The following is a 17,828-nucleotide window of genomic DNA, read 5'->3' as shown; positions in this document are numbered from 1 at the left end:
AAGATCGAGGTAGGCAGGTCCTTCCTGATGCTGGACCTATGGGATCCAGAGCCGTGAAGGTGGACGGGGCGGTCGCTGCCCCACAGGCCTGCAGATGTGCAAGTGGGTCCAGTTCGTGTCTGCACCGCCCGAGAGCCGTGACGACTTCGCCAGAACTGCAGACTTCAGGACTCTCGTCTCCCTCCCCATCGAGGACCCTCCGGCATCTCCAGTCTCCAGTCGTCTCTTTCTTCTTCCTGGGACAGGGCTGTTCTCCCTGGGTCTGCTTGATGACCTTCTCTGTGCCCTGCAGTCAGGCCTGGCCCACTTCTCTGCCTCTCCCTGTGGGCCATGCCCTCTCCTGGGCCTAGAGAGGAGCAGGGGGTGGCTCTGCCCTGTGCAAGGGGCCGGTCTGCAGGCCCCTGGGCAGCACAGGAGTGGGGGGGGTGCTGTGCGTCCTGAGGTGGGGGGCGTCGCGGGCCAGAGGGAGGCCACCAGGCCCCACTGGGTGGGCACGGAGCTCCGAGGCCAACAGATCATGCTTGGTGCCTGGTCAGCCATCAGGCCTGGCGTAGACCCAGCGGCAGCTCCATCTGCAGAGCGGCTGTCCTGAGACCGATGTGACCCAGGCAGAGCAGGCTTCTCTGCTCCTGGAGGGACTGGAGTGCATGTCTGTAGCGTGTAGCCACGCCAGCCTGGCCTCCAGCCTCCTGGCTTTGACTGATCCGTCCCCAGGGTGGGCTGGGGGCTGGCCAGCCACTTCTCAGGAGCCCTGCTGTCATGCTGTAAGCCCTTCCATGCTCGCTTTGTGCGGACCCTTCCCGCCTCCTCCTGGTGGACACCCCTGATTCTTCCAGGCCAGGCTGTGCCCCCTCAGAGGGCAGCGGGCCGGGGAGGGGTCAGAGCAGTTGGGGGTGTGGATGCAGCCCGAGGACGCACGAGTAGCAGGGCGGAGGGTGCCTGTGACCACCAGAATGAGGTGTCTCGAGATAAGTGCTCTTGCCTGCTTGGTGCCTTTTTTAAAAGATTTTACTTATTTGAAAGAGAAGAGAGAGTGAGCATGAGCAGGGGGGAAGGGCAGAGGGAGAAGCGGGCTCTCCGCCGAGCAGGAAGCCTGATGCGGGGCTGGTCCCAAGACCCCGGGATCATGACCTGAGCCGAAGGCAGACACTTCACCGACTGGGCCACCTCGGCGCCCCGTTGTCTGCTTGGTTTCTTGTCATTCTCCCCTTTTCTCCATGAACTCAGAAGATAGCCAACAGAATCTCTGGAAAGCTGTGGATTTACTGCTGAGCCCTGGAGGGGAGGGGCTGCAGGGGTGAGAGCGGGAGAGCGCCTTGTTCTCCAGCCTGTCCCCCAATTCCGGCCTGTCTCGGGGTTTGGACCAGCCTCTTGCCCTCAGTCCAGTGAAACCCCAGAGCAGTATGGCCATTTCAAAGCCTATGCAACGTGGGGTGGGCCTCTGTCCCCTTCCCTGAATCTGGGGTTAGAGGCTGCTGAGCTCTGAGGAAGCCCAAGTGAGTCCCCGTGGGGACCCCACACAGAGAGGTCAGGGGGCAGGAAGAGGGACTCATGCCTGTGGCCCCCCTTGCTACAGCTGCACCTGAACTCCTGGGCCCGCAGAGCCTGGACATGTCTCGGCCACAGGGCCTGCATTGTGTGCTGGACCGTGAGCCTGAGTAGGCCTGGGTCACTTGAGTAGGGGAAGAAAGTAGGAGAGGAAGTTACTTGGGTGCACGAGGAGCGTGAGGCAGGGGATGTGCTTGCAAAGTTGACCCCAGCACCCTAACAGCTGGGTTCCGGCAGGGTGGGCTTCCCTGGCCGTGACACGGGGGACAAGAGCTTCCAGGGCAGGACTCTGCTTGCCATGTTACAGTTTTAGATTTTAGCAGCTGCCCCACTGAGTAGCAGAGGAGAGCCCTGCGCTGCCTGGGGGACACCCAGCTTCTCTGTACTCCAAGGGGAAATGTTCTCTTGGGCCCTGGGGGTGGAGCAAGGCCCAGGGATGGAAGCTTGGGACTGCAGGTGCGGGATCCAGGAAGCTTGTGGTGGGCAGGCGGTGTTGGAAGGACAGCAGGTCCTGGATGGGTGTGGGGTGGGACTGGGGACACCCCCAGGGGAGCATCTGTCCTCCAGGCATGTCCTGGAGCTGAAGGACAGACCCTTCTGAAGATGTTGGCCTGGTTACCACTTTGGGGCTTTTAGGGCTGGACTGTGGGATCTGGTGGCTATCCCCCCACCCGCCCTTATTACAAAAGCCCAGTAATTTGGGGCAGGGGTGGGGGCCAGCCACTCGGAGGAAACCAGCTCTCCCTTCTTCCCATTGACCTGCAGGGTCAGTGGCACCTCGGGGACAGAATGTGGTGGCATGGCGGCCCCTACTGGACAGTGGCAGCACCGCAGTGCCTGAAGAGGGTCCCCTAGAGGGGACAGTGTGTGCCGTGTTCCCCAGGAACTGCAGATAGGACCAGGGCTGTGCATCCCTCAGGCCCCAGATCTTCCTGACCTGACGGCCAGGCTGGGGGCTTGGGGGCTCAGAGAGAACGGGAGCCGCAGGTGCCTGCTGTGGGCCTGGTACCACAGGGGAGTCAGTGATGGGTGGCAAGGGGTTCACTGCCTGCACCCACAAACTCTGCCTAAGGGTAGAGGCTACAAGGGGTAGAAATGGGATCTGGGGGCAGCAGAGCCCCACCCAGAGAAGACCCCACTGGAGACAAGAGGGTCACTATGAATGAGGGGCCTCCCAGCCCCTGGGACTGAGTGGATGTGGGTGTCTGCCCAGGGCCATGGGGTCCCGAGGTACACAGCCCTGTGGCCCCTGCTCCTCCAGGCTCCTCTCTCCCTCTCTCCCACCACTATGCCAGTTAGTCCTTGCTGGGCTGCAGGCCACCCCAAACTTAGCTTCAAACTACAGCATTGGGCGCCTGGGTGGCTCAGTTGGTTAAGCGACTGCCTTCGGCTCAGGTCATGATCCTGGAGTCCCGGGATCGAGTCCCGCATCGGGCTCCCTGCTCGGTGGGGAGTCTGCTTCTCCCTCTGACCCTCCCCCCTCTCATGCTCTCTGTCTCTCATTCTCTCTGTCTCAAATAAATAAATAAAAATCTTTAAAAAAAAAAAAAAACTACAGCATTGTATGATTCTCATTTTCATGTCTCGGATTGGCTGCCCCACCTGAGGCTACTCACTTGCATGGGCATGGCCAAGACCTAAGCTGCAAGGTCTCTGGCAGCTGGGGCATCACTGTCTCTCTGGGCTCTCTCCACATGGTCTCTGCAGTGTGGTGGCTGGGGGCCAGGCTTTGTACCTGGCAGCTCAGGCCCTAAGGAGAGACAGACCGGGATAGAAAGAGACAGTGACACAGAGCATGCACCAAGTGGAAGTTACATCCTTTTATGATCCAGCCTAAGAAGTCTGTGTGCTGTCTTGCAACCATCCTTCACTGGTTGGAGCAATCACAACCCCCACTGAGATTTTTTTTTTTAAGATTTTATGTATTTATTTTAGAGAGAGGGAGGGAGAGAGAGAGAGAGTGAGCGCCTGAGGGAGGAGCAGAGGGAGAGGGAGGGGGAAAGAATCTCAAGCAGGCTCCATGCTGAGCATGGAGCCCGATACAGGGTTCGATCTTACAACCCTGAGGTCATGACCTGAGCCATAACCAAAAATTGGAGGCTCACCTGACTGGGTCGCCCAGGTGCCCCAACCCCCACTGAGATTTAAGATGAGAACATAGATCCCACGTCTCAGTGGGAAGTGGAAGGAATGTCAGTCACGTTATAGATGATCCTGCAGGAGGAAAGACATAGATAGTTGGATGATGGAAAGATAGATATTGGATGAATGGATAGATGAATGGATAGGCAGATAGATGATGGATACATAGATGATGAATAGATGATGGATGGATGGATAGAGGATAGATGGATGGATAAATAGATGATGAATGGATGGATAGATGATAGATTATGGGTAGATGGATGGATAGATGCATGGGTGGGGGGATAGATGATGAATAGATATGGATAGATGATGGGTAGATGATGGATGGATGGGTGGATAGATGATGGATAGATGATGGCTGGATAGATGACGATAGATGAATGGATAGATGGATAGAGGGGTAAATGATAAGAGATGGGTAGATGATAGAAGGATGGATAGATGATGGATAGAATTTAGATGGATGTATAAATATGTGATGGGTAGATGATGGATAGATGATGGATAGTAGGTGGTGGATGGATAGATGATAGATTGATGATGGATAGATAGATGATGGATGGATAGGTGGATGAATAGATGGGTAGATGCATGGATGCATGGGTGGATGATGGATGGATTGATGATGGATAGGTGGATGGATGGATAGATAATGGATAGGTGGATGGATGGATAGATGATAAATAATGGAGAGATGGATGATGGTGGATGGTTGATGGATAGATGATGGATGGATAATGTGTGGGTAGGTGGATGGATGGGTGGATGGATGCATGGATGGATGGATGGGTAGTAGATGATGGGTAGATAGATGATGGATAGATAATGGGTGGGTAGATGAATGGATAGATGATGGATAGGTGGATGGATGAATAGATGATAGATGGATAAATGATAGATGATGAATAGATGGATGATAGAAAATGGATAGGAGGATGGGTAGATGGAGGGATGGATGGATAGATGATGGAAGATAGATGATGGATGGATGATAGATGATGGACGGATGGATGAATGATGATGGATAGGTGGATGGATGGATGGATAGATGATGGAGTGATGGATAGATAATGGGTGGATAGGTGGATGGGTGCATGGATGGATGGATAGATGATAGTTGGATAGATGATAAGTAATGTATAGATAGATGGATGGGTAGATGGAGGGATGGATGGATGGATGAATGGATGGTAGGCGGAGGGACCTTCTCTGAGAAATACAAGCCCTGTCTCAAATGCCTGGTCCTCTTGCACCTGTCTGAGGCTTGTCATGATGTATTGGTTCATAGACTGTGTCCATGGCAGATGGGCTCAGAGGCAGTCAACTTTGTTTGCAGTGTGTGGCACCTGATAAACTATGAAGTGCTTTCACACCTTCCTCCCTGTGCTTCATGAGACTGCAGGCTTCTGGACCACCTTGTCTGGGGTCTGTGGGGGTCCCTTGTGCTTGACCCTGTCCTCAGGCCTGTGATCTGATCCTGGAGAGAAGCCTGTGAGATGTGGCCCAGTGCCTCCTGCTTCAGTCTCCCCATCCTCTAGGGGGTGTGATGTTAGTCTTGTGTGGGGCTGCTGAGGGGTAGAAGGCAGGACCCCTTCATCCAGCGGGGCTCAGCACAGGGGCCATGACGTCAGACCTGAGAAATATGGAGAGCCACTCCTTTCTCACTGGAACACAAGGGGAAAACCCTACAGGTCTGAGAACTCCTATAACTAGTAGAATCATACAACTTGTGTCTTTTTGTGACTGGTTTATTTCACTGAGTATCATGTGTTTTTTTTTTTTTTTAAGCATTTATCTATCTATCTATTTTTATTTATTTAGAGAGGGCGCATGAGCTGGGAGGGGGCAGAGGGAAAGGGAGAGACAGTCCCAAGCAGACTCCACGCTCAGTGCAGAGCCCAACGCGGGGCACAATCCCACGACCCCGAGATCATAACCTGAGCTGAAACCCGGGGTCAGACGCTCAACTGACTGCGCCCTCCAGGCGCCGTGAACATCACGTTTTCAAGGTTCCCCAGGTTGTGGTGTGTGTTGATGCTTCACTCCTCTGTGGCTCAGGGATACTCCGCTGTGTGGACGGACCACAGTGTGTTGCCCGCTGCTCATGTGATGGACACTGGGGTGCTTCCACCTTTGGCTGCTATGAAGAACGCGAACATTCACGGACAAGTGACTGAGTGAGCGTGTTTTCATTTCTGTTGAGTCTGTAGCTGGGGGTGGACTTGCCGGGTCCCTCGGGAACGCTGTGCTTAGCTGTTAGAGGACCCAGTGGACTGTTCCCACAGTGGCTGTGCATTTTCCATCCCCAGCAGCAGAGGATGAGGGTTCGAGGCCCCACACCTTCCCCACTCTTGTTCCTGGTACTGAGCTGCCGCCATCCTCGTGTGTGTGCACATGCGTGTGTGCGTGTGTGTGCGTGTGGGGTGGGGGAGAAGTAGGATCTAGTAGTGGTTCGATTTGCATTTCCCTGACTGCTGATGGTGCTGAGCATCTTTTCGTGTCCACATTGGCCATGGTAGTCTTCCTTAGAGAAATGTCTGTTCAGATCCTTTTCTTGTTGCTTAATTGGGTCACTTGCCTTTTTTATTATTGACTTGTAAAGGTTCTTTCTAAGTGGATTTTTGGAATTTTTTTTGCCTCAATTTGCATGTGAACTTAAGATCCACTGCTCAGTGTCCTTGCTGGGAGGGGACAGGGTCAGGGAAAGAGAGCAAGGTTCCATATCCTCTTGCGGATCTCACCCTTCTCCCCACACCACGTTCGGGAATGGCTGCAAGGGGCAGAGAGCCGCAGAGGACCTCACCCGCTGGGCCCACCCCAGCCCCGTGAGGGTGGCTGCCTGGAGAGGCCTCGGGCACAGCACGGGGCCCACGCCTTTGCCAGCCCTCTACCCGACCGGAGAGCATTCCACACCCGCCCTCCTCCCACTTCCAGATGCCGTTGCTCTTTGGGAAACCAAGCAAAACATGTTTTCAGATGCCCCAACACCGACTAAGCAAACCTTAGCACCCCCACCCTCCCATCATCTGCGGGGGCTCCCCTGGTGACCCCCAGCTTCCAAGAGGGTTTCTGGGCTCGCGCCACTCCCAGACAGGGATGTGGAGAGCATCTGGTGGCCATGACCCACTCCCCCTGCCTTGCGGGGCTGTAACTACCACGCCTCTGGCTTTAGGGTGGGAGGAGCACCCTGCATGTCAGCCCCTCTCCTGCGAAGCTCTGAGCCACTCGGAGCATCTTTCTTTTGCTTTTTCTGTGTTTCTCTGGGTGAGAAAACTGATGAGTCTTTCTCCTGGGGGTGGGGCCGCAGGACTTGCGCTGGATAAGGCTGGCTTCAAAACGGGAACTGTCCCCGGCCACACCAGGAAGCTGTTCCTCGTGGTCAGGCTTGTGGCTCTGTGCATTCAGTGGCCTTCTTACAGCCTCCACCCTGGGGGACTGGCTCCCTGGGCATCGTGCTTACGTCCTGCTGGGGGCTTTCCCCACAGCTCACACCTGGGCCCACAGCGGAAGCAGGGGTCCCCTGGGGGCTGTTGTGGAGCAGGCCCACAGAGGAGAGAGGGCAGAGGCATAGGGATGTGGCCGCCCTGCCTGGCAGGGGCCAGAGGAGGGTGTGAGGCCCCAGGAGGGTTCCCGGCCTGGTCTGGCTCCTGCTCTGCTCACACCTCGCCTAACACCACTGTGGGAGCTGCTGGTCATGCAGCCTCTGAGTTATGAGGCTGGGGTCTGCCCCCCCATGGCATGCCGGGTCAGGGCTGATGCAGTGTACACCATTTGGGTGCTGGCAGGGGGTGGACACGCCTCTGCTGGGTGCCTGGGGGTCTCTGTCTGCCCCCCTACTAGCTGGCTAGCTCCTCCCAACCGCTGAGGGTTCTGCACGGAGCAGGTGCTCCATGAATACGGTTGAAAGGCTGTGGCCGCCACCTGGTCCTAGAGAAGGAAGGCCCGGCTGCCCAGAAGGACGGTGCCATGTCAGCCAAGGACTACAAGCATTCGCCCAGCTCCTCCTGAGTGCCTGGGAGTGGGTTGGGCCGGGGTCGGCCGGGACTGGCCTTCACGCTGGCCACCTCCCTTGGGCTGGGTGTGTCCCCTCTCCTGTCCCGGGCAGGAGTGCCAACCTTACCCCCCTTACAGAATTTCCTCCAGAATCCGGAGACAGAGGTGTCCGGGCAGAAAAAGGGCTAGCGGACACAGGCGGGGGGTTTCCAAGGAAAGGGGGCCGCCTCTGTGGGGATGGGGGACGCCGGAGGCACCCAGGCCTCATGCTGCTTCCTTGTCTGAGCTTGTCCTCTCCACCTGCCATCTGCTCTGCAGCTTCTCCACTGTCCTGCCTCACTCCCCCCTTCCCTGGGAGCTCCCTCCTGCCTTCTGCACGGCCCCCCTGTGCCCAGGTCACCTGGGCCCCTCTCCCCGGCTCAGCGCCTCCCGGGTGGCCCGCCTGCTGCAGCCTCCCGGCGCTCCAATGGCCCAGGTCCCTGCCTCCGGCCCTCTGCCTCTGTGCCCACGGTCCCCAGGTGGACCCCTCCCTGATCTTGCGTGGGCTTTGGTGGTGCCACCGTCTCCGGTGCCTCCCGTGGCCACAAAGCCCTGAGTCCACCCTCTCCCCGTGTGCGCAACCCCCACACCCAGATGAGCAAGCTGTCTCCCCTGGGTCGTCGCCCGCAGGCCTGCCCTTCCCAGACTCCCTCCCCTGGACCCCCAAGGGCAGACATACGGTCACTGTCTTACTCCCCACACCCTCAGGACAGGGGCCAGGCCCCCAGGACTGTGTCAGGACCTCCCCAAAGCCCCAGGCCTCCGTGCTCGTCGGCCTGAGACCCCTCCCTGTAGCTGGCTCAGACTCACCCTGGGAAGCCCTGCTGACCCCTCCCTGTCCTCCCTGATACTGGGTGGCCTCGCCGTCCCCTCCAGCAAACACAGGTGACAGCCGATCTCTTTCTCCTCCTTGGAGGCAGGGCCTGCCCTGCGTGGGCCCCTAGTCAGGCCCACAGACACCTGTCTGGTGTGTCTGGCTCCCCCCGGCCCTCCTTGAGGCCTGCCCTTGCCCATCAGCCTCTGGAGGGAGGACGAAGAGGTGAGACCAGGAGGGGGTCCCACAGGAAGGCATGACCCCGGGATGGGCCACAGGCCAGGATTGTAGGTGGGAACCTAGGGGCCCCAAGGAGCCTGTGTGGAGGGAGCATCCTTGGCTTCAAGGGGAGGAAGATGTGCCCAGACTTGGGCCTGGGGTCTTTAAGACTGTTGGACTCCCAGCCCCTTTGCTCTTATCTCACCCCCAGTTAGACTGATCCAGACAGCCTGGACCCTCCCCACTGTTGGCAGGAGGCAGGGGGAGGGAGGAGAGGCCAGGGGTCCCCTGAGGAGTGGGCAGCCCTGGGAGCTGTCCGTTTCCTGACGCTGTTGTTCGAAAGCGGCTGAGAAAAGCAACGTCACACTGTTCCTTTGCTCCTGAGCCTCAGAACTGCAGACATCTGTTCCCTCCCAGCTGTGGAGGCGTGAGGCCTGGGTGGAGGGCAGGTTCCTCCTGGAGGCGCTGAGGGCGGGGCTGCTCCAGGCTGCACCCCGAGCCCCCGAGCCACCCCACCGCCGCCCCCTCCTCCATCACATGGCGGCGTTCTCCCTGCATGCGTGTCTGTGTCCAGATCCCCCTTTTATAAGGACGCAGTCATGGAGCAGGACCCACCCTCATGACCTCGACTTTACTTGCTCATTTGCAAAGACCCTGTCCCCAGCTAAGGCCACATTCACCTTCACAGGTACAGGGGTTGGGAGGCAGTTCATCCCCCAGCATAAGCCAGCAAACAGCAGCGCACTGTGGAGACCCTCCGCAGCCCTGGCTAGGGAGCGCTGCCCTCCGGGACCCTGCATTTCAGGGTCACCGCTCCTGCTGGGCACCTCGGGGGCCCTCCTGGCCTCCCTGGCCTCTGCACCCCGCCCGCTCTTCTGCCCCACAGCAAATCTCACTGGCTGCCTGGAGGCGCCTTGGCCAGACGCCCTGCTCTCAAGGCACTCCTGTGCCACTTTCACCTCCGGGAGCCTTGGTTTCTCCATCCTGTCTCCCTGGCTGGGCCGGAGGGTGTCTGTCCAGCACCTGCCAACACTGTATCCTGGGACCCCCAGTAAGCCCAGGGCCTGCTCTCCAGTGCGGGTCTCGACAAGGCTGAGTTTCAAACCCAGAGCATCCCCGCATCTTCCCAGCCCACCTCACACCTCCGACTGCAAGCCAGCAAGGATGGAGGTCCCTCCGCTTCCAGCCGCCTCCCTGGCAGCCTGTCTGGGACTGGAGAACCGGGAGGTGCTGGACAGAGACCAAGCACCATTCTCAGGCTGCAAAGCTGCTCGCATCCAAGAGGGCTTGGCGGGGGATCCCACAGACTAGAAAGGTTCCCTGGTGTTCGTACCAGTCCCTGCTGTGGAGATCTTAGAAATCCAGTTGGTAGAATAAAAAGACCTTGTTGATAGAAAGACAGGAAACAGTTGTGAGAGGTGGTTTCTTTTGTATTCTCCTCAAGCGGGTGTTAGAACATGGGGTGCTCTGGGCCTGATTGTCTCAAAACTCTGGGCTAGGAGCTCTGGGGTCCATGGACAAAATCCTGGACTTGGTGGGGGTCTCTTTCCTCGTCTGGGGGATCCTGCCTGCGTGGCCGGGGAGGGCTTCAAGGAGGGCAACGACCTATGTCTGCCATCGGCCTTTGGAAAATGGCTGCTCCATCAGGCTAAGGGCAGGGCTCATCCCCTCCAGGAGGCCCAGGCCTGGCCCTGATCCCTGGAAGCCTCCGTCCATTCACTCCTTCCCTGGGAGAGCCAGCCCTGCCAATGCCAAGATGCGGCCCTGCTGGCTGGGGGCCAGGGCCCTGTCGCCCCTGCCTGCCGACGAGCCTTGCATGGACTCCCCTGTGCTGTGGGGATGGGAGCAGGCAGACGCTGCCCACAAGGAGCTTAGCGTCTGCTCAGTGGGGCTCAGTGGCCGTGGGCGGGTGGGCACCAGGTCTTGCTGGGTCCCCGCCCAGGCCCAGAAGATGCAGACCCTGTGTCTCTGCTGTGCTGTCACCAACTGGATCCTGTGTGGGCCCCGTGCTCCTCCAGCAGCCTTGACCACAGCCAGTGGGGGCCGCCCCCTTGCCGGGAAGCCCTGCAGCCCCTGCCCTCGCCTCCTCGGGGGACTCTGGCTTCACATCCTGACTTCTCTTTTCTCATCCCTCCCCTGGCGATGCCGTCGCCTCCTCAGTCAGACAGGAAGACAGAGAAGGCAGAGGACGTGCCCCCGGACAGGCCGAGGCTGTCTGCTCACGTGGTTCCCTCCTGCAGAAAGCCCTGGTCCACACCTGCTCTTCCTCCGACACCTCTCTGTGGCCCCTCAGCGCTCCCGTGCTCCTCTCTGCCCCCTGGCGGAGCCGTGGCCCCTCTCCGGGCAGCCTTCCCAGTGTGTGTCTCTTTTTTCTAGTCCTGCGTTTTCCCCAGTCCTGACATGTAGAAGCCACGTGTGGCCTTGGGCATCTGATTGGATTGCTCCATACCTCAGACTCCCCATAAAATGGGAGTTAAATAAGAAACTACATTGAGGGGTTTAACCTAACGCCTGGTGCCTGGTTAACTAGCCAGCAGCTGTACCTTGTCGTCATTAACATCTTCGTTAAGCAGCATTCTCCTCACGTGTGCTGGGTGGCAGGCTCTGACCCTGGCACAGGGGCCCAGAGATGAAAACGCCTTCCGTCTGCTCAGGAGGCTCCAGTCTGATGGCGGAGAGAGCCGTGTGGTCAGCTGAGCACACAGCACCACAGGACTAGTGACTTAGGAATGCAGGCCAGAGTGGGGTGCCGCGTTCTGCCGAACAGACCAGGCCCAGGAAGCTCTGTGCTCCCCGAGTTGGCTGCGGCGCGCAGCGCATGAACTTGGTGGGACAGGGCAACTGGCAGGGTCTTCCAGTGATTCCAGTGCCTTTCCCCTTGTCCCGCAAGGGCCCCTTTGTGATGTGAATCCACCTGAAACCCTCACGGAGATGTTGGCGGTGGACTAGGGCCGGTCGTCTAGCTGTGACGGCCCTAAATGCCCCTCAGCCTGCGACTGGGTGAACATGGCATGGCCCAGCTGAGTGACCTTTGAGTGGAACGCAGCCAGTGAAAGAGAAAAATATAGGCCGATATGTATTGACTTGGAAGATATGTAAGGTCTTACTAAGTGAAAACCAACCAACCAACCAAAAAAACAAAAAACCCCACAAAAACCCAGTGGCAGGTCAGAAGGATTAGGGACCATTCTGGAGGGATGCAGAGGGATGGTTAACAGCGTTCGGCTCAGAATTGCCTGGGACAGGGGTAGAGAGGAGCTATAGTTCTTCAGTGTGATGCTTATTTCAATTGGATGTGTCATTGCATCCATAATTTAAGAAGATGATGGAAAGAATTTGGAAAAGTGCAGAGTCAGACAGAGGAAGAGACACCTGTTACCTGTCACCTCCATCCCTCCTGTTGCCCTCACTCCTGGGTCCCTGGCCTCCTCAAACAGTGGGGCTTCATCCTGGGCATGGGGACCCCCACTGTCCTGTCCCTCTGCAGCCTGAGCCCCCACAGCTGGTGGGGCCTGCTGGCCGACTCCTCCCTGGGGCAGGGGCAGTGTGAGCTGGTACGCCTTCTTCCCTCAGCCAGCATCCCCAGCACGCCCACCGGGCCAGGAGTGCTGCCCTGCACACAGTAGGTCTCCAGGAGCTGTTCCCCACTCCCAGCACCGCGCGGAGGAGCCCCCCCAGGCCTGTTCAAGCCCCCCACCGGTGTGGCCGGGGGCGCTGTGCTCAGATGGGGGTGGGCAGCGGGGAGACCTTGGGGCTGGTCCCGAAGCGCGCGGGCTGGGGGCCGGGTTGGGCGCGGAAGGAGGCCGCCCGCCCGCCCGCGCCGCTGGGGGCCGCCCGCGGGCCGTGCCGGCCAGAGCGCGCCGTGCGCCCCGGGCCCCGCGCCGGCACACGCTCGGCGGCCGCGGCGGAGACACCAGCGGCGGCGGCGGCGGCGGAGCCGGGCCCGGCGGCAGGAATGCGGAACCGGCGCGCGGACTGAGGCCGCCCAGGATGGCGCAGGGCCGCGGGCGGCGGGCAGCCTGCGTGGGGCCCTAGCGCGGCGGGGCGGACGCTCCGGGCCCGCGGCCGGCATCCCGGGCGGCCAGCATCGCGGCCATGGCCAAGGAGCGGCGAAGGGCCGTCCTGGAGCTGCTGCAGCGGCCGGGGAACACGAGATGCGCCGACTGCGGCGCCCCGGGTAGGTGCGGGCCGGGTGGGTGCGCCCAGGGTCGTGGCCGGTCCGCGTGGGTGCGGGGCCAGGCTGGATGCGGGGCGGGGTGGGTGCGCCTCTGGGAGGCGCGGGCCCGGGTGGGCGCCGGCGAGAGTGGGTGCGGGGCCGGGATGGGTGCGGGCCGGGTGGGTGCCGGCCTGGATGCCAGCCCCGGGGACTGGGAGGGGTGCTGCGGCGCCTGCGTGGCCGGGGGGGAGGGGGGCGCGGGCCCGGGGTGCACCTGCATGGAGCCGGACGTCGCCTCCCAGCGGCCCCGGGGCCTGTGGCTGTGTCGCCTCCCCTCCCCCCGGGCTGCGTGTCTCGCTGTCACCCACGGACCGCCGCCGCGTTGCGAAACCTGGGCTTCGCAGAGAAAGAGGAAATCGCGCGGGCGAGCGTCTGCAGGGAGAGAAAGGGCGAGCCGCCCGGGGGCTTCTGTGCGTGGGTGTGGGGGTCCACCTGGCTCCCCACCACCTGGAGGTGACGTCATGCCCCCCCCCCGCCCGCCTGGGGCCACCCTTTTGCACACGCCCTGAGCAGGGGGCTAGGGGGAAGAAGCCCGGTAGGAAAGGGCTCCCCTCTCCCCACCCTGGCAACCGGCTGCTCTGGGCAGATGGCCAGTTCAGGTGGGGCCCTCCGGCAGGTGCAGCCTGTAACAAGCTCCCAGTCCACCTGCACCCATCCTCCCAGCAGGCATCTCCTGGACTTTGCTCCTGGGTGGCCCTGCTCTGGGGTGATTTCCAAGGTGCCAGAGTCCTGAGGAGCTTCCCCTCCCTTCCTGGGGCGATTTGTCCTGGGATTGGTAGGAAAAGGACAGGCTGAGCTTCCAGGCCAGCAGAACCCTGCTTCTGAGCCATCAGCAGCACCCCCTAGTCCTTGCTGAGGGTGGGGGTGGGGCAGCCTCACCTGCTCACGTCACCCCAGGGTGGAGGGTGGCCCCACTCAAGGGCTGTTCCCCAGGCACTCCAGGGGGACACTGGACACCCCACTGGGGGCTCCTAGCCCAGACTCCTCAGAACACACCTAGCACAAGCCCCCCAAGGAGGGGGCCTGTGTTTGTCCTGAGACGGCAGTCTGAGACATGCAGCCTCTGGGCACTCCAGAAGGGACCCGGTCACCAGCTCTCCTCTGTTGCCCACCCACTGGGCTGGGGGGGGGGTCCTTTGGCAGCCCCAGGTCCTGGGAATCTGCTGGTCAGCTACGGTGTTGCCAAGAGAGGCTATACCAGGAGCTAGAGTGTCCCGCAGCCAGTGGGAGTCTTCTCTGGAAGCTGGGCAGACTGCGGTGGCCTTGCCCCCGGCCTCCTGAGCCGGGGAGCCGCGGTGCCCACCCTGAGGGTGGGGGGCAGCATCGGCACCACCGTTGTGCTCTGCTCCTGCCCGCTGGCTGGCGCCGCTCACACGCTCCCCACCTCCCTCTTCTAGACCTGCACTTTCCCTTGTTCAGGAGAGTGGGCTGCGCCAGGGAGAGGCTCTCAGCCTCAGGCAGGGGGCCGGGGGAGGGGGAGCTGGCCCTGTCCCTCTCCTTCCTGGGTACACTGCTCAGGAGCAGCGTCTTTGGACCCACAGCCTCCCTCCAGCGATCTCGCGGGGTAGGCAGGTGGGACAGGGGGCTTCCTGGCCTCTTGGGCCCTGCAGGGGCCCCTCCCCTCCCAGTGGGCACTGCCATGCCCTGCACCCCCCCCACTCAGCCAGAGGCCACTGCCCCGAGTCAGGCACGCTGGGCTCCGGAGCGGTCAGTTCTTACAAGCCCAGCTTTCCCAGGCATTGGGCCAAGCCTCTGGTTTTTCAGAGTTGGCACATGACATCAGCATCTTGCCTTATCTGTCTGGCAGCCTGTGGAACAGGCAAGAGCTGGCGATCGCCCCCATTTCACAGCTGGGGAAACTGAGGCCTTGGAAACTTGAGCTGCCTTGGGGGATGTGGGGCTTCAAAGGCAGAGCAGGTCTCTTGATGCTGTAGTCCTGCCCCCCTTGCTGGCCTTCCCCACTGCTCCAGGGGCGTCGGGGGCGAGGCCTGCTGCCCTGCTTCCTCCCTCATGACCCCGGTGGAATGCCCGCCCACAGTCTCTGCTGCTTGGATGGAGTCATCTGGTCTGTCCAGGTTCTGTGCCACCGTGCCTGCCGCCGCCCAGACGGGCGGCTGGGGGCCACTCTGTGGTGACACGGACTGGCTCCTGGCTGCCCTGCCTGACCACAGCCAGCCAGCAGCAGGGCATTGCCGGGGCCAGGGGGCAGGCCTGGGCCACCTCTAACCACCATGGCCCTCGCGGGCCAACTGGCCAGGTGAGGGCTCCTGGGAGGGAGGTGGGGTGAGGGAGTCCTTGCAGCCCCACAGGACTTGCTCCAGTAGTAAGCTCCCCCCTCCTTTGCGCGTGGGACCCAGCTAACAGCCTCCCAGAGAAGTGACAGGCCTGAGGGAGTGGGTGCGTTTGCAACCCTTTCCCCTGCAAGGCCTGGGTGGGGGTCTCCATCTTGGGGTCAAGGGAGGGGGGGTGGGCCTCTGCACGTCCTCCAAGCTGCCTACCTAGTTGGGACAAATGATAGATTCTCTCCTTTGAGCCTCAGGTCCGATGCCCCGGAAGGACTTGGGGGCTCTCACGTCTTCAATTGGGTTTGGCTGTGGGTGATAATCGTGTGGTCCTTTGATGCGTGTCACCTGGGCATCTGAGTCACCTGGAAACTCCAGGTAAAGCCAATTCTGAGAGCACCTGGGCCTTCTGACGCGCACAGTCGGCGCCATGAGGGGGTCCTCGTTTCTGACAAGACAGGTGGTTTGGGATGGCTGCATGCAGGCTTCTGTAGGCACGTTTCCGGAGCCAGGACCCAGACGGTCTGGCTCTGAGAGGCCAGGGGGCCGGTCCTTGCGGCTCAGCCACGACCGGAGGTGGTGCCTGCTCAGCCAGGCAGGTGACCTCGGAGCAGAAGCTGCTCGCTCGCTCAGCCCGGGAAGGCTTCACGGCGGACATGACTCTCCCGAACTTGCTGAACTTGCTGTAAGCCAGGGCAGAGCAGCTTGGTGGGGGGAATTCCAGGAATTTGGCCTCGTTGGGGAGAGGGTCCCCTGGGTGGGCGCGTGGCTGGCAGGGGCTGCTGAGGAGTGGGCTGGGCGGGCAGCACCCATCTCTGGGGCAGTAACTGACCTGGTTCTTGGGTTAAAAAAATGATTATTTTCATTGTGGTAAAATATGCATAAAAGTTACCATTTTAACCATTATTTGAGAGAGAGCATGCCTGTGGACTTGCACAAGCAGGGGGAGGGGCAGATGGAGAGAGGAAGCCGAGACTCCCCGCTGAGCAGGCAGCCTGAGGCGGGGATCGATCCCACCAGGAGCTCCTGACCTGAGCTGAAACCAGGAGTCCGAGCTCAACCGACTGAGCCGCCCCCCTCGTAACAGTCTTAGATGTGCGGGAGCATTAAGTACACCATCCCCGTCCGTCTCCAGAGCTCTTAGCATCCTGTAAACAGGAAACACGGCCCCCCCGCCCCCACCCCCGGCTCTGCTGTGTTTGTGGGTCTGACGGCTCCCGGACCTCGAGTGAGTGGGTCCTGCAGCGTTCGCCTTGTTTCTGGCTCATTGCCACGCTCGCCTGTCCGGGCTTCTGTGATATGGACGCCCCGCACTGGGCCCACCGTCCAGCAGCGGACACCTGCGTGGCTTCCCCCTCTTGGCCGCTGTGAACGCGGGGGTGCAAGTCTGAGTCTTTGGGGCAGAGCCGGAAGAGTAGGATGGCTGGGTCACAAGGTGATTCTCGGTCTGGAGGGTTGGGGGCTCCAGGCTGTGTCCGTCAGCGGGCTCTGTGCTTGGCCACAGGCCAGCAGGCCCCTGGTGCCCGTGCATGTGTGGGGGGCTGGGGAGCAGCTGCCCCCCTCCACCCCAGCAGGGGAGGCTCAGCCACCCCGCTCTGCCATGCTGGGGACACTCACTAGGCTGAGATTGCCCCAGAGGGGACTCGGAGCTGCTGGGCGGGCCAGGGTGGTGAGCTGGGCCTGGTTGTTCTGAGGCAGCTCCGTGAAGGCAGGGGGTGACATCACCCCCCCTCGGGCCCCGCCCTCCTCGTTTGCTGTTGACTCAGCCCTGCTCGGGCCAGGGGCCTGCTAGCGCTGTTCCCCACACCTGTGAGCTGGCTGCTCGGCCCCATTTCCCCCACGGACGAGCCACAAGGGGCTGCACCAGGCTGGCAGGCGTGGGTTTGTCACCTGCCCTCCTGGTGGCTGTTCCCTGTGGCCCCGTCAGGCCCAGAGCAGTGGCTGAGACAGGCTCTTTCCCCCCTTCTCTTTATTGTGTTAAAATACACATAACCTAGAACGGACAGTCTTAACCATGTGGGTGTGTCTGGTTCAGGGCCTTCAACGCCTTCACATCTGTGTAGCCAGCTGTCTCCAGAACTTTCCACCTTCACCGACTAGAACTCTGTCCCCACAAAACACACCCCCTCCCAGGCCCCCCGCTGCCCTCTGTGAGCCTGACGACTCCAGGTCCCTCAGAGAAGTGGGGTCCCATGGTGTTTGTCTCGTGTCTGCAGGTCCAGCCCCGTGATAGCATGTGGCAAGATGCCTTCCTTTTTAAAATTGGGGTGCAGGGACGCCTGGGTGGCTCAGTCGTTAAGCATCTGCCTTCGGCTCAGGTCATGATCCCAGGGGATCACAGGTCCTGGGATCGAGCCCCACATCGGGCTCCCTGCTCAGCGGGGAGCCTGCTTCTGATGCTCCCCCTGCTTGTGTGCTCTTCTCTGACAAATAAATAAAATCTAAAAAAAAATAAAATGAAATTGGGGTGCAGTTCACATGGAGCATGATATTAGTGTCAGGTGCACAACCCAGTGATCGGGGTTTATGTACATTGTGAAATGATCGCAGTAAGTCTGGTGAACAGTCT

The sequence above is a fragment of the Leptonychotes weddellii genome, chromosome 5 (genome assembly GCF_054177405.1).
Source record: "Leptonychotes weddellii isolate Sample4059 chromosome 5, ASM5417740v2, whole genome shotgun sequence".
Lineage (NCBI taxonomy): Eukaryota > Metazoa > Chordata > Mammalia > Carnivora > Phocidae > Leptonychotes > Leptonychotes weddellii.
Note: the sequence above shows the minus strand (reverse complement) of the source record.